We start from the raw sequence: 17,093 nt of genomic DNA on the forward strand, positions 1-17,093 counted from the left end.
GAACTCGCAGATATTCTTCTTTCAGAATTGGCATTATTTTTTAAACATAACTAAAGACCGCCTCAGCATTGTGAAGCAGATTGTTAGATATAACGCAATAAAATTAACTTTTAAGGGATCGGTTTACATTTAAAGACCTCACATATATGATGGTCATTAAAATGAAAACCCTAGAAATATCCCTAGAAATGGAAGAAGAGTTTCCTGATTTTTAGAAAAATAAGATAAACTTCATCCTGAATTACAAATAAAAAAATTTTCAGCAAAATCCATTTGCATAATATATATTAGGTTTGCAAACATAATAATGTTTTTTTGAGTTTTTGTTAACTCTTCTAGAATCTCATCTTTTAACTATCTAACTTTCTAAGGAGCAACAATCAATTTTCACCCTTTGCTTGCAAGTTATTTCATTAGTTGAATCCTCTACCAGGACATTTAATTCTTTTAGTTGGATCTAATGCTATATGATTTTATATGATATTAAGCCTAGATCAAATCAGAAAAATTTACAAGCATCTCAAAATGGCCAAAAATTTGATTTTTTAGGCAAATAAGTATTATACTTTTAGATATATTTGAGTTCTCAACTGCAACAAACTGATTATATTTTGCTCATTTAATGCAAACAGAAGTAGCTAATCATGAAATTTACCTGTAAAGACTTGTAGATGAATAGAAAAATACTACAGTTAACTTCATTTAGGCATATTTTAGCAGTTTTCAGATTGTTCCAAAGTTGAGGAGGTTATAATTTTTTTTAATATGATACAAGTTAATAAAAACCAATTTTTATAACAAAATCCAAAAAATGGTTTTAGAAAAAATGAGACACTTAGTATGCTTATTAGTATTGCCTTTACTTAGTATTACCTATAGTGTGTGTGTTCTTTTATATAGTTGGAGGGATCTAAGTTACTATTTTAGCTCACCTGTCATCTACTTTACATATGTGTTGTGTTCTGTCTAAATCTCTGGCGGGGTGTTCACTCACTCTTAAGATGCTATCTGTCTGTTTCTGTTTAGGTTCTGTTTGAACCTCTAGCGCAGTGTTGGTTCACCCGTAAGTTTTATATATGCTCATTTGTATTCTGTCTGGACCTCAACCACCGCTCCTGAGGTCCAGACAGAATTACTCCATTGTAATGTATATTACAATGGAGTAATTCTTTCTTATAAAACCTACACCCTCCATTATCTCTAGTATTTTGTTAAATGAAAATTTTTTCCTAACCAATTTCCAAAACATCATGCCCGATGTTTAAGGTACTGTATGCAGGAAATAGCTCCTTTTAATTACTGCAGGTCAGGTCAGGTTCAGGATCATCACCATCACCCTGCTACTGGTATTATGTAACCCAGTACTACCTGCCCCATCCCCTACAGCCTTGAAGAGTGTGCTTCTTTAAGTAAAGGCTTTCTTTAAGGTTTTCTTTAAGAAACAAACTCCAACTTCAAAATCCACTGCCTTAGGGCTACTGTTTTGTAAGAGGCCTCGAACAAAACTTCGAACCCCTTCTTCCTCTATTAGGCTGGCGTAGATGTAAATCTGTGTTACATTGTTTCCTGCCTAGGATGATGATTGTTGGATCTTCTTGACACTTCTCATAGGTTTTTGCTTGTGCCTCTTTGATAGTGGCTATGCAACTCTTTCTGTTATTTCCTAACGAGGGTACAGCTCAGTTTAATGGTTCTGAGGCCTGCTGATAGTAAGGTTCCTGAACTCTGTGGTAGCTCTCAGAGAGGCTGATTATATCAACAGCTGCAAAATATCAGAGTATTAACAGTGCCATGTTGTGTTTGGATGGTGTACCGATTAATGCTTTTGGTGGGCATTGTCAAGGCCAAATTAGGAGCCCTATGTTATGACTTAAGGTTAACTAACAAGACTAAGAAAATTACATAGTTCATAGGAACTCGTGCTCTATCTACAAATAAGTCAAGTTCTCTTTTTTAACTTAAATCATGCCAAAAGTTACCCAAAATATTAAACACAAAAAACCATCCCCACCACCAAACTGTTTTATTATATCTTTTAATAATGTTCATGGTCTGCGATGTAACCTTCCATCAGTTGTTCCTTATATCTTGCAAAACTTGCTTGCTCTTAGTGAGACTAATTTAAATTCTGCTATTTCTTCTTCTAATCTCAGTGTTGATGGGTACTATCCTTTAATTCGCAAAGACATATACATACGCATCAATTCACCTATTTGTCGTGAAATCAAGTTCGAATCCTTTGACCATTCTTTTATGTGCTTCTGCTTAGCACTACTAAGCGGAAGCACATAAAGGAATGGTCACATAAAGAAATTCTAAAGGAAGGAAGCACATAAAGAAATTCTACTCTCTATTACCTTTCTCTTTGTTCTTTATTGTTCTCCTTCCCAAGACTGCACTATTTTAGATATAATTTCTGATCAAATTGACCATGCTCAATTTGAGCTTTCTCTCTCTGACCCTAGCTTGTGTTCAGTTTCTCTTTTTTCTCCGTCAGGTGGTTCTGACCATGCAATGATCTCTTTCATCTCATACTTCCTTTTAGGACTCACCCTATTATTCCATTACTTACTACTACCCTAGAGCTGACCGGGATTCTTTTTGTGATTTCCTTCAAAACGGTCTTTGGACTGATGTCTTTTCCCTCTCAGCTAAAAAATATGCCTCTATGTAACCTCCTAGATTCAGGCAGGAATGGAAGCTTTTATTCCTTCAGTCAAGTCTCATTCTACTCCATGGTTTTCACCCTCTTGCGCAGCTGCTATATCTTATCGTAATCATTTTTTTTACATTTTTTAAAAGAACAACTTTCTTGAGAACAAACGGCTATTTATGATTGCAAGAAATCAATGTAAATAGAAGCTGCCAGATGCTAAGCACCATTATTCTCAGTTCACTAAATCTTGTATCTTATCTCACCTGCCTGCTGGAAAAGGGCATCTGTTGTTTCAATTTTCAAAAACTTTGGAGAACATTCTGACCCCTCTAACTATCGTCTGATCAGTCTTCCATCTGTTACTAGCATGGTCTTTGAGTCTTTGATCAACAAATTTCTCACATCCCATCTTGAGTCAAATAACTTACTATCAGACAATCAATAAAGTTTTCTATCCTCTTACTCTATGGTTGACTTGCTAACTGCTGTGACTAAAAGATTTTATGTGTTAGATGGAAGCGGAGAGGGTAGGGCTATTGCTCTTGACATTTCTACAATCGGGTTATAACATTTTCACTTTTTTTTCAATCTTAAAATAACATTGCCCTACCTGATGAGAAATGGTGCCGATATGTTATAAATAGCACTGCTTTACTTTGCCTTGACAAAAATCACCCCCAGGACACAGATTCAAATATTTCTATACAAGCGGTGTACCAAAACCACTATGTAGTTCACCTGTTGTGAACTTTGTTTGGTCAACTTAATTACTAAATGATTTATAGATGAAATGAATGACTAATTTACTTACTTTCATTCTGTCTTATAAATTTCGTTACTTTAAATTATCTATTACCTATTTTTTTTGTTTTACTACTTAAAAGTTTGCACTAATTCAAATATATTTTCATTTACTATTTTTTCTAGAAAATGTCATATAAGAAGAGCAGAGAAGATGTTGAAAAAAATTCTGTTACTTAGAGAAAAAACTTGAAAGCATACCAAAAGAGTGTAACAAAAAAGAAAATTTTAGCAACAGTCACTGATCCACTTGACAGCTTAACTAGAATGCCTAAAGAAATGACAATTATTACGATGTTTTAATTTCTTGCTCAAAATGAAAAATCTAGAAATGGATAAATTTTTCATTCATAACAGTAAAGTCAATAGTGAGGAAGATTGAAGCATTAATTAATAAATATAATAAATTTTTAAAGTACCATAATGAATGTGCTCAAGTTAAATTTGCAAAAGTGTTTGATATCACCAAAACAGATGGCATCTGGTTGGCCAATGAAGATAAACAATTTTATCAAATGCAGATGATATCACATGAAGATGTTGGTTATGCAACATCAGTATAAGTAAAAGTGCACCCATCAAAAGTTAGGACCAGAAGTTCCACAGTAGTAATCTTCCTTTATTAAGCAAAAATGTTGCATCCAATCTATCAACATCTTCAGAAACTTCTGACAATGATACTAACGACTGCGATTATACTGTTGCGCCTAAAACAGACTAATCTAAGTTCCTATAAGTCAGCAAAAGTTTGCAAACAACCATCAGACCATGGTATTGACATCCCTACACCAACTTAACTTGCCATTTATAAGGCATCTGTCAGAGAATCACAGAAAATGCAGCAACTTTGAAGAAACCCTTAAAAATAACAATTGCACTTTAATGATAAGAAACTTAACAACCAAGAAATGCAAGTTGTTGTTTTAAAAAATCAGTACCGTGAAGTTCACTTAGCTACTTTGACTCTTAGTGATGGGAAAGCATTAACACTTCTTAATGGAATAACTGAGGTATTAGACCAATATCAATTATGGGAAAGCATTAAAATTATAATATGTGATACCACAAGTGTCAATACTGGAGTAAGAAATGGAGTTTTTGTAGTGATCTAACAGTAATTTAAAGAAAAAGGCATTCCTATACCTCAGTATATAAGATGTCAACACCATGTGTTGGATTTAGTCTTAAACCATTCAATGGACCAAATTCTTGATGCAAAAACAACATCTCCTAATTTAGCATATTTTGTGCAAGAAGTCAGTAACAACTATACAAATTTAAAAACTGATTTCCAATAAAGTGATGTCAATATAAAAGTTAAAAACATCAAATGGTACGATGATATGCAGTTTTTATACGAATTGGGAAATGCATACCAATGTTATCAAGAACATGGTATATTTCCCTTTATTACCTTTAAAACATTACCCAATAAAAGTAATGCAAGATGGAACTCTAGAGCAATATATGTCTTACTTGCATTTGTACTGCTCCCAGAAAAATGTTAACTGCTAAGTGAAATTTGTGAATTGATTTGTGGAGCTGGGTTTGATGTTTGGTTCAATGACCATTTTTATGAGAAAGACAGTTATAAAAAATTAGACAACAGTTAAAAGAAACACAAAAAAGTGCACATCATTTTTAAGAAACATTGGAATAAAGACAATACAGCAATTGAGACGCAAAGAAGTAACATTAGTGCTAAACGAGCAATTAACAACACGCAAAAAATACAGTGTACAACATTAGTATAATTTTATTCAATTATACTAAATTGCAAAATTTCAAAAATAGTTTTTCTATTTACTGGGGGAGGTTTTTGAAATATAATCATTAATGTATGTCAATTTCATGATTTTTATTCAAAAACTCATCTTGTAGGACCATGGCCATATAAGATTGTAAAAATGTTATAACCCTAATATACAATTGATTGCTAAATTAGCATCAGATAAGGGTAATAAAACAGCAGAAACTTCCTCATATTATGTTGGATTTTTTAGTTGCAAAAAATATTTAAAAAGAAAAATGATTTCAACATGTCTAATTTCTAGTAATGTGTTGTTGATTTGCTTCATACAAAGTATGAGGCAAATGAACAACACATTACTAGAAAACGCTAATTGAATAACAAGGATGCAAACATAGTGGAACATGGAAAGGCGGAAGATGAAACTATGACTTCATAGAATAGTGGATAATGCATTAATTCCCATTGCTCTACTACTCCCTACTCAATTTTTTTATATTTAAACAACTTAATAAATTCCAAAGTCCAAAATTGAGTAATTAAAAAATTTTATTTTCATGCTAATGTGAAAAAGTAAACGAAATCTTGCAGGTATTTTAGCTTAGCTGAGACATTCGAAAAAATGTATATATTGCATTTTAATGCACTATTATGGATTTTAATGCAATTTACAGATAACTTAAATACTATACCAATAAATCATATTTGAAATAATATGTTACTAAACTACTCTTCATCGTGCTTGCCATTTTTTCTCTCCTGATTCTATTCTCTAAATCTTCAAATCTCTTATTCAGTATGGAATACTGTTGTCATATTTGGGCTGGTTCTTCTAATGATACTCTTTCATTTCTAGGCAAGGTCTAAAAACACATTGTTAACATAGTTAAACCCGCTCTATTTGCTAAGGTTGAGCTCTTTTCCATTGTTGTAAAGTTGTATCTCTTTCTCCTTTCTACTAATACTACCATGGTTGCTGCTCAATGGAGCTATCATCTTTCATCAACTAAAACTCAATCTTGCTTAACTCCTTATTCAGCAAGGCCTCATTCTTTTACTGTATCTGTCCCTGCATGCTCAAAAAACTTTTATTTGTAAAGTTTTTTTCCCCGCACCTCAACGCTTTATAACTCTCTTCCATCTTCATGTTTGAATCATACAACTTTCAACTTTTTAAGTTTTCTGTCAAGTGTCTCCTTGCTCTATAACTTTCTTTTTTTTCTAGTAACTCCAAACTTAATAGTGGTTGCTTACAGCCTTGATGGAAGTGAATCAGAATAAAATTAAAAAAAAAAACTTGTTAAAAGTGAGAAAAAAGTTATAAGGTTCTAAAGTGTTATATTTTAACCCTTTGTATACCAAGCAGGGATATGGCCTTAAGGGATATGGAATAGGAGCCTTATAAATACTGTGTACTTATAAGGCTATAACTCCTAAAACATTTTACTTGGAAGTCTGAAATTTCAATTTTAACTTATCTACATAATGCACATAACAATATATAAAAATCAGGAAAATCAGAGATGGCGTCCCACAAAGTTTTCTTTAAATTGGTTGAAGTATAATAAATTAGTTGAAGTATAATAAATTGCCCTACAGTAAATTATATTGTAAAATTAAAGATTTTAATTCAAAGTAAAAAATTTACCACGTGTCAAAAAATTAAAAAAACATTAAAGTTTTTGCAGTTTTCAAAAACTCAAAAACAACTGAAAAATAGTGTAAAGATTAATTTTAAAAGAATACTTTCGTTTTAAAAGAACACTTATTTAAAACTCAAATTAAAAGCAGTAAAAAAAGCTGTATATCCAAGACTCAGACTTGCAGCTATTTTTTTTTTCAATTTTTAACTCTTTGAGTAATGCAACTAGGGCTGCTGTCAAAAAAATTATTTAAATAATAAAAATGATTATATTTAATACAGCATATGTATTTTTTTGAAACAAATTCATGTTTTCTGATTATTTAAATAAATCAAATAATCTTTAGTTTTTTTTAAACTTCGCTTGCTTACAATAGTATTTTACTTAGAGTATGCACTAAGTAAGAGTATGCACTTAGTCAGGGGTGTATCCTTCTGTTTTTTCCCAGTCGCCCTGCGGGTAACTTTTTGTTTCTTACTTGAGTTGTCCACTACGATAATCAGTAGTCCGGTATAATTATTTTTTGAAGGTATTTTATCTTGGGTGAAAATAATGAAAAAAAATTTTCAATTTCTAAAATACGACTAATAAGAAACAGCTTAATTAAAAGTAAATTAAATTATAAAAAAAAATGAAATGATATAAGCTGTTAAAAAATATTATCATTATTATTATTATTATTGTTATTATTATTATTATTATTACTATTATTATTATTATTATTATTATTATTATTATTATTATTATTATTATTATTATTATTATTATTATTATTATTATTATTATTATTATTATTATTATTATTATTATTATTATTAGTTGAAAAGAGATATTGGTAAAGAGATAACTTGAAATACAACTTTTAAAAACTGCCCATTCGCGTGATTTTTGAATTGAAAAAAATGTAATTTAAAAACTTATATTAAATTGAAAAGAAATGAGCTTCAAAATGCAACAACGTTTAAAAAAACTGCCGCACTTTAAATTAATCTTTTTATTATTTTTAGTAAAAATTATATAACGCACCATTGTGTATTCATTATTAAACAAAGTGTATACTACTTGTTCTTTACTAAATGCTTCTTTTTTTTACTAAATGCTTTTTAAAGGTTTCTTTTAAATAATCACAAGAAATAAAATCTCAGGGTTCAAAACAATTTGTTTTAATAGAAAAAAAATTAAAAATATTTGTTTATAATAACAAAATTAAAAATCAAAAAAATTTGTTAATTTTTGTTAGTAAAAAACTGTCTGGTCATCCTGCGAGGCTACTGACAGGCATTATTTTTATATTTAAGTTGCTTTTTCAAAAATTGAGTCATCCTGAACTACCGAACGACCATGAGGGTACACCCTTGTTAGTGCATCAGTAAATACATATCAGCCATTAAGTAAAAAAATTACTTTAATAAATTGTACTAAACATAAGTAATTCATTGTTGGTCACAACAAAATTGCTGGTAAAATATATATTCTGGAGTTTTCATCGCAATTCTTGCAATATTCAAAATTTTCTGTTTAATAAGTTGACTAACAAGACTAATTCCAGACTTTGCTTGAATTTACTGAGTGGCAACAAACTTTTTCATAACAAAAAATAAACAAACAAAAAAAGAAATTTTAACAATATTCTTTGTTTCCACTTTTTATTAATATTCTTTGTTTTCTAGTTACTCCAATGAAATAGTGGTTGCTTGATGCCTTGTTAGGAGTGAACTTGTTACCCTGCTACTGGTAACATGTAACCCAATACAATGTGCTTCATACCCTGCTGACTTGGAGGATACGCTTTTTTAGGCAAAGGAGAAGTCAACTCCAACTAAAAACACCCCCTGTCTTGGGGCTCTTGGTTGAGTAAAGGCTAGAGTTGGTGTCTCAATAAAAATATTTATCTTAGGCAGATGTTAGACGCATCCGGCTACTGCGTTGTAGAAGGCCTTCAAGACAAAGACTTAAGGGGTAAACAGATTCTATGTGTTGACCAGCCTCACGCCCCTTCTTTATCTATTAGGCTGGCGCAAATGTATTTTTAATACATTATTTCCAGTTTAGGATGTTGAACACTGAATCTTTATGACTCAATGCATGGGTTTTGCTTGTGCCTGTGTTTTTATGATTAGGCAACTCATTCTTTTGATGGCCTCAGAACCATAAAACTCAGTTTTACGGTTCTGAGGCCGGCTGGTAGTCAGGTTTCCCGAACTTTATGGTAGCTCACAGAGAGGCTGATTCCATCAACAATCAACAGTTAAAAAATACTAACAGCCACACGCCATGTTGCGCATGTACTAACAGTGTACTAACAGAGTACTATAGGTGCCATGTTGCGCATGGATAGTGTCCCTGCTCGTACATTTGGAGTGTATTGTTGAGGCCACATTTGGAGCCCTTTGTTAAGGCTTCGGGTTTATAAATAGTAATGAGGTACTTGTTTGGACATTAAATAGTGTACTGAGTACTAGCTATGCTTTGAGTCAAGTTCTTTAAAAAATTTAAATGACTAAAGTACCAAAACTATAATATACAAAAGACCATAGTCATCACTAAGTTCTCTAAACCTATCGTTCACTAATATTTGTGGTCTTTGAAGTAACTTTTCTCCTGTTGATTCTTATCTCTTGCAAAGTTCACCAGACCTATATGCTCTTTGTGAAACTAATTTGAGTTCAGCTGTCTAATCTTGTGAACTTAGTGTTGATGGTTATCTTGTTTTAATTCGTTAAGACTCCAATAGTCACATGCTTGGCCTAGGTATTTACATTTGTGAGAATTCACCCATTTGTCATGAAACTAGGTTTGAATCCACAGACTATTCTTTCATGTGTTTTTGTTTTGCACCTTTTCACTCTATCACCTTTCTTTTCGTTCTATATCGCTCTCCTTCATCTCAAAACTGCACTCTATTTGAATTGACCAAGCCCTTTCGCTTTATCCATCAGCCAATATTGTTGTTGTTGGTGACTTAAATGCTCATCACACTGATTAACTTGGCTCTAGTGTCAGTGACTCTACTGGCATTAAGGCCCTCAACTTTTGCCTTTCTTAATCTTAAACTCAAATAGTTAACTTTCCAACTTGTTTTCCAGACAACCCAAATCATTTATCTTCACTACTTGACCTAACGGGTGATGCGGAAGTTATCGGACAAAATAAAAACGTCAATAACTTATTTATAAATAAAAAAACAACTATTATATTTCTTTTAAATAAAGCATGTATCTTTTAATAAAAATATATTATTTTTTATATAAAAAAACACCACCATCTGCAATTGATCTCAATTTTGCTCTGACGCCTTTCATATGCGACTGTAAAAAGTTTAAATCAATTTATTGTAGTTTTAGTTTAATGCGATCAATCAAAACTTGCTCTGTTGAAGCTTGCCAATCTCCCTCGTTAACCTTCTGTGCCAAAAGTCCCCAAAAATTTTCAATTGGTCAAGCTTGAGGCACATTTGGGGGATTGGATTCTTTATCAACGTAATAGACATATTGGTCCATCCAATTTAGAGAATCTTCAGAATAATGAGAACTTGCTAAATCTGGCCAAAATAAATAGTTAAAGTCTCCATGATGCTTGTGAATAAATGGAAGAAGTCGTTTTTCTAAACATTCATTAATATAGACTGATGAATTGATCGCTACAGCCTTGGAAGTGCGAAACAATGGCTCGGACATACCATGCTCAGATATGGCTATCCACATTAATAATTTTTTTTGGAAATTTCTCTTTTCCTATAAAACGAACACTTTCTGGGCATGTCTTTTTGTTGTTTGTGTAGTATCCAGAACTTCCAGGCATGTTGTCCCCTGCAAAACAAAAGTATTTTTCGTCATTGATAACTAGAAGCAATTTTGTGTTATAGAGTTGGTTAACTAGTTTCCTGCTTCTTTTCTTTGCCTTTATTTGTTGTTCTATAGTGTATTTTGGAGTCTTTTCACGTTTTCTATATTTAACTGAAGACCAATTGTCGATTGATTTACACCGAATTTAATACCTATTTTTCTCTGACTGACCCCTTTTCGATTGTTGACAAGTCTCGTTAATTCGGCTTTCTTTTCTCTAGTCCAGGATGTCAGACGACCAGGGTGCTTTCTATCAGAAAACGATTGAACAGTTTCAAGTCTTTTTAGGTTATCATATATTGTACTTCGAGCAAATCCTTCCTTTTCAAAATAATTTACAATTTTTTTTTTTATATATTAGGTTTGTTTACAAAAAACATTTTTAGTCGCTCTCGAAAAGATTCTCGTTCAGCTGCATTTAACCTCATTTTAAATAATTGTGTTTCAATTAATAAAGTTTATATTTTATAGAACATTTATGTCTACGCATAAAACCACAAAAACTAATTATTATGCTCAAATAATGAAATTAGGATTTGTCCGATAACTTCCGCATCACCCGTTATGTCTTGTTTCTAATCCTAGTATGTGCTAAGTTTCTCCACATTCACCCTAAGGTGCTTCTGATCATGGTTTGATCTCTCTTAAACTATTATCTCATCCTTCTTTACCATCAAAATCCCCATATCATACCTCTTACAGCTACCTTGAACCCAACTGATACTCTTTCCGTAATATTCTTTGTGATGGCTCTTGGGAAGAAAAATATCATCTTCCTGCTGACAAATGTGCTTCTTACGTAACTTTGTGGATTCAGGCTGGCATGGAAACTTTTATTCCCTCTCGACGGTTCTAGGTCAACCCTCACTCTTTTCCTCTCATTTTGCTGCTGCAATTTCCAATCAAAACCATTACTTTCATATCTATCAGCAAAACAATTCTACAGAAAACAGACGTTGGTTTACTATTGCTAGAAACCATTGTAAAAAGATTTTGTCAAACATTGAAGCTCACTATTCTCAGGTCATAAAATCTTGTATTTTATCACAAAAATTAGACTCTCGAGACTTCTAGAGATTCTTTAACAGTATCAATGATAAGGGCAAATATGTTATTCCACCTCTCTTATATGGTTCAGACTTTGTCACCTCACCTAAAGACAAAGCTGAATTGTTTGCTAAGAACTTTTCATCAATATCATCTCTTGATTCCATTAGTTTCCTTCTACCTGACATAGCCACCAAACTGGTTGACCCATTGCTAAACATTCCTATCACTCCAGCTTCTGTATTAAAAGTGATTTCCTGCTGAGACTCTTCTACAGCTTGTGGTCCAGACAACATACCTGTTGTATTCTTGCAAAAGGGTTCTCCGGAGCTGTCATCTATACCTTAAAAACTATTAAAAAAGTCCTTATCAGAGTTTTGTTCTCCCTATTTTCTGTTATCCCTATTTTCAAAAATTCTGGAGAGCAATCTGACTTGTCTAACTATCGCCCCATTAGTCTTTTTCCTACCATAAGAAAAGTTTTTGAATCTTTAATTAACAAACAATCTTGAATCTAACAACTTACTTTCTGATCATCAATATGGATTCTTCTCGTTCTACGACTGATTTGCAAACAGTAATAACCGATAGGTTTATCATGCATTAGATAGAGGTGGAGAGATTAAAGCTATTGCTCTTGACATTTCTAAAGCTTTTGATAAAGTTTGGCATGCTGGTCTTCTCCATAAGCTTTCTTCTTACAGTGTATATGGTAATATCTTTAAGATTATTGAGTCCTTCCTTTCCAATCATAGTATAAAAGTTGTCCTCGATGGACAGCACTCTTCTTTATATCCTGTAACTTGAGGGATTCCTCAAGGTTCAATCCTTGGCCCTATACTCTTTTTAATTTACATTAACAGTCTTCCAGATATTCTTGCATCTAAGGTGGCATTGTTCGCTGATGACACTATCATTTATTCTTGTCATGATAAGAAGCCAACACTCTCTGATCACTCGGAGGAGATATCTGAGCTTGAAAAGGATCTCACTTCTGCTACAGCATGGGCTACAGTGGCTGCTAACTTTAATTCAGATAAAACTCAATTTTCTCCAGCCAATCATTATTGCAATAATTTAGATCTTCCTATATTTATGAACATCAATGTACTCGATGAGTCATCTTCTTGGATTAACTCTTACTTCCGATCTTTTTTGGAAACTATATATCAAATCAGTTGCAAAATTAGCATCTGCTTAGGTTGCATCTCTTTATCGAGCTCTACACTTTCTTACTCTGGATTCTATTCTTTATCTCTATAAATCTCAAATCCAACCTTGTATGGAATACTGTTGCCATATCTGGGGCAGATTTTCTAATGATGCCCTTTCTCTTTTAGACAAGGTGCAAAAACGCATTGTAAACATAGTTGAACCTGCTACTATTTGTAAAAAAAAATTAATATTAAATAATTTTTATTTATAAATAGTACTTGTAGGTTCTTAATACACAGGGGAGATGTTTATTAATTTTTAGAAAAGAATCATTTTATTATAATCATTATCACAGACGCCACTCTTCAAATTTTTTAATCGACTGTACTGTATTTCATGCTAAACTTTACTTTATTGGCTTCTTTTAATTTTATGGAGTCAATTTTTTTTTTTTAATTTTCATCAAAATCTCAGTGCAGAAGTTTCATTACATTGCTTTTGCTAGAGGGGAGTTTACATCCATTTTTAGCTATTGACTGGCCAATGTAATTATTTCTAGGCTGAATCAAAATAAAATCCGAAGCCAAATCAGAGACAATATTTTTAAGATTCTTTTGCGCAAAGCAGTTCCCAACATTTTTTGTCTCTTATTACTTATTCTTTCATATGTTATATGTGTGATTTTGTTGCCTTATCAAACAAATTCTGTGACTTTTAAGTGGATTTTTAAGGTAGTTGTAGGTTTTACTGAGCATTTTATTATTTTGTTACAATGCTGACACTGTCCTTCCAACTCTTTTGTAATTGGATTTTTCCTGCTAGTTGCATATGTTCAGACTGACAAGAATGAGGATATAAAATAAGGATATTAAGTAGTCCTTTTACCCACCGCTTAAAAAAAATTCATAACTGATAACTATGTGATTATTTGTAAGTTAATGTAAATAAGAAACTGGTTGTAGAAGCCCTATTTATAAAAATTAGAAAATTCCTAAGAAACTATTAGTATTAGATTGGTAAAATAGAACCAATAAAATAAGAAACTCCCTAGTACTAGCCTGTGTGCTTAGTACTAGTGTGTGTGCTTAGTTTAAAAAAAAAGAAGTTAACTACTGAACTAAAATTAAATTATTAAAGTTACTTATTATCCAAAACTATTTATTAAATTGTTATTAAAAAAATCAAATCAAATCAAATTGCCATATTAATTGTTTTAATAAATGTGTTGTTAAAGAAACTCTTTTTTTTAGCAATTTTAATTCTTTTTTTTATTCAAAATTTTTATCCGAAAATGTTTAAATCAAAAAATTCTAACATTTTCAGGTTTGAATGAAACTTTATGCAGTTAAAACTTGTTATAATATTGAAAAAGAATTTAATCCTAAACAAACAAACATATGAAAAAAAAGTTGAGTTTTTAACTTTTTGCCACTTTAATTTTAAATTAAAAAAAATGAAAAACAGTAAAAACGGTCATTTAAAAAACAGCTGTTTGCTGTTTTTTTGATTTTTCTTTAAAAAACAGTAGTCTTACTGTTAAAGTTAAACAGTGTTCAGAAACCCTACTATCAACTAAAATAACAGGTGGTACTAATGTAGTAATGGGAAAGTGTAGTAGTAAGTGGTGGTAGTGGTACTGTTGATGAGCTAGTGTAGTAGTGATTAGTGGTACCGGTATGGGGTCAAGATATCAATGGGATTTTAAGTTATTAAAATAAAATTTTGTGGAAATTAACAAGGTGATGTTACAGTAGGGATATGTGACCATATGAGGAGGGTGATTTTAACTTGAATATCCTTAATACCAACAACTGGTATTAAAGGGTGGTAAAGGATCGTCCATAAATTACATAACGCAAACTTTCACACTAAACAAATAAAAAAGATCAAAGTTTTCCCTCGCAGAGTCTTAATTTAAATCAAAAAAGCCCATTAAGTTTAATGAAAATTGTCGCATAAAAGAGTTTCATATTTCCTAGTTCTGTTTCTAAAATATATTTTGCGTTGTGTAATTTATGGACAATCCTTAATGGAATGAGGTTTAAAATGACAAGAAATGAAGAAAAGTATATTTTCATTGATCATAATTTTTATATAAGGACATAAAGTAATTATGATTAATCATATGTAAAAAAAAAAAAAATGTTTTTAATACTTTTTAAATTTAAAATCTTCCACAAGGAAGATTATTTAATAATCATCATAATCAAATTTACTCCTTTAAAGTTTTTTAATACTTTGAAGTCACCAAAATTAATACAAACATGTAATCTTTTTTTATATAAATTTTTTATCAGTTTAATACATCCACTATAATCAACACAATTAAACTCGGATTTAAAAAGTCCACATTGAAAATCAAAAAATTATAAAATCCTATTGATACCTCTACCCCATACCACTACCATTACTTGCTACACCATCCTATTACCACCTCGAACACCATCTGTTATTTGAATAAATACCACCTCTCTTGCAATGCCCATCATCCCACCAATTTTATAACCTTGTTAATTTTCGAAAAATTATAAAATCTTATTGATACCTCTACCCCATACCACCACCACTACATCGCCTGATTATCACCTTTAAAAACTACCTGTTATTATAGTTGATACCACCTCCCTTGTACCACCACCCACCATACCCTTTTACATAAATTGATGTAGCCCATTATAGTTTATCATCACCCCCTCCTCATTTAAGGTCACAAAATTTTTCTTTTTTAACAAAAATAGAAAAATTGAAAAGATGTTCAGGAGATCCAAAAACTCTTCAATCAAATGCTTTCAAGATATCTGAAGATCAAAAATGTTTTCAACCATCTGCAAATTTTTTAAACTGTCTTGTGAATGTTTCAAACCGTCTGTGAAACAAAAGTGTTTCAACCAGTAGGTGTATTAAGAATCAGATGTTGATCTCATCAAAATCTGATTCTTAGTACTCTTATATCTTTAAAGAGTTGTTTCAAAAAGTGAAAAGATTTTCGAATTTACTCTTTCAAAACTAAAGGAAAACAGATGTGATGGTGATAAAGATTTTTAAACTGCCGTGTCAGAAAAAATGAATAAAAGAAGAAACTCTGATATTAGTGAAACACAAGATATTTTAAAAAAATCCAAAAGATTGAAATAATAAAATTATTGTTATTACTAAAGTAATAACTAAACTTTTTATTATCCATAATATAAGGATTATCCAAAGATTTGCTAAAGGAGACTAAAATTGATGAGTTTTAAAAATATTTTTTTGACATCAACATTGTTTGAAACTTCAAAGGATTAATCAAAAAGTTAACAAAAGTTAAATTCAGCTATTTCTTCTTTGCCGCTTTTTTATAAAAGCTAAATAATGCTTTAGTAATTAGTAATGAATAACTCAGCCAGAAATGACATTACTAAACTTAGAATATTATTAGGTAATAAAACGATTATATTACGTTTTTTACAGTTGTGTTTAACCATAAATAAATAGTATCCATATGATTGATTAAAGCAAAGTACCTTGTATAAAATAAATCAAAACCATTTGAATAATTAAAAAGCTTTAACAGTAATCAATTACTATTTAATTATTAGCAGTTTAAACATATCATTATGCATAATAATATTTTTAAAATAACTAAAAATTATTACTTAAGTTTACACTATGCACTGCAGTTTCTCCCCTCTTCTTATCCCCTCCCTTTCTTCTTCATTTTTTTATTATATTTATTGTGATATAGAATTTTATTTGGATTAAAAACATAGGTCGGAAAATTTATCAAGTATAGTTACATTATACTTAGACAGATGAGTATTCAAATGTAATTTATTACTATTAAAACTATAATTAGTGCTTTTATTACTCAAAGCAATAAAAAAAAATAGATAGATAAGAAAGTACCTAATTTTGTTTACTTTCATGTCATTTGAGGTTGCGTTTTTAAATTACGTTAAACACATAATTACGTGTTCCACATGTTGCGAGGTTGTTTACAACCACTTATTTTTTAATATTTTTAATATAATAATATTATTGGTTAAATAAATTTTTAAACTCTTAAACTAAAAAGTTTACGGTACCGAACAACTTTTTTGAAGGGGGAATGACTATGCTATAAAAGTAAAAAATATATATTATATGATAATAATTTATTTGTTAACTAATTTTAACTTATTAACTTTTACCTAAAACTGTTAAATAAACTAAAATAA

At 30.9% G+C, this 17,093-nt stretch overlaps 1 protein-coding gene across 3 annotated transcripts in view; it reads right to left on the reverse strand.

Moving 5' to 3' along the window:
- The window catches only part of LOC100208670 (eukaryotic elongation factor 2 kinase), a 75,243-nt gene that overhangs the window by 41,430 nt on the left and 16,720 nt on the right, over positions 1-17,093 (reverse strand). Inside the window, exon 1 of one of the 3 annotated variants that reach the window (XM_065802302.1) lies at positions 16,783-16,916. The exons of 1 other annotated variant lie outside the window; for it this stretch is intronic. The gene's annotated coding sequence lies outside the window, so the exon portion shown is untranslated. Of the gene's footprint in view, positions 1-16,532; positions 16,650-16,782; positions 16,917-17,093 lie in introns of those variants that run through there. One more of the 3 variants, XM_065802304.1, reaches the window with a different exon arrangement.

This window comes from Hydra vulgaris, chromosome 08, assembly GCF_038396675.1.
Source record: "Hydra vulgaris chromosome 08, alternate assembly HydraT2T_AEP".
NCBI lineage: Eukaryota > Metazoa > Cnidaria > Hydrozoa > Anthoathecata > Hydridae > Hydra > Hydra vulgaris.